We start from the raw sequence: 203 nt of genomic DNA on the forward strand, positions 1-203 counted from the left end.
GACAACAGCTCAGTTTTTGGGGACCCGGCTTTGCTGTCCCTACAAGCAGAGCCCCAGTTAGCCTGCCTGGGAAGGATGCTGCCTCGCACTGCCGGAGGCCTGAGCCCAAAGAAACCCATTGCTTCTGCCCCCACCACCGAAGGTGTGCCGTCCCCTGTGCCGGGCTTGGGGTGGGTGGGGGGCACGTCACCTCGCCGCAGGGT

This window comes from Eurypyga helias, unplaced genomic scaffold (assembly GCF_000690775.1).
Source record: "Eurypyga helias isolate BGI_N326 unplaced genomic scaffold, ASM69077v1 scaffold21877, whole genome shotgun sequence".
NCBI lineage: Eukaryota > Metazoa > Chordata > Aves > Eurypygiformes > Eurypygidae > Eurypyga > Eurypyga helias.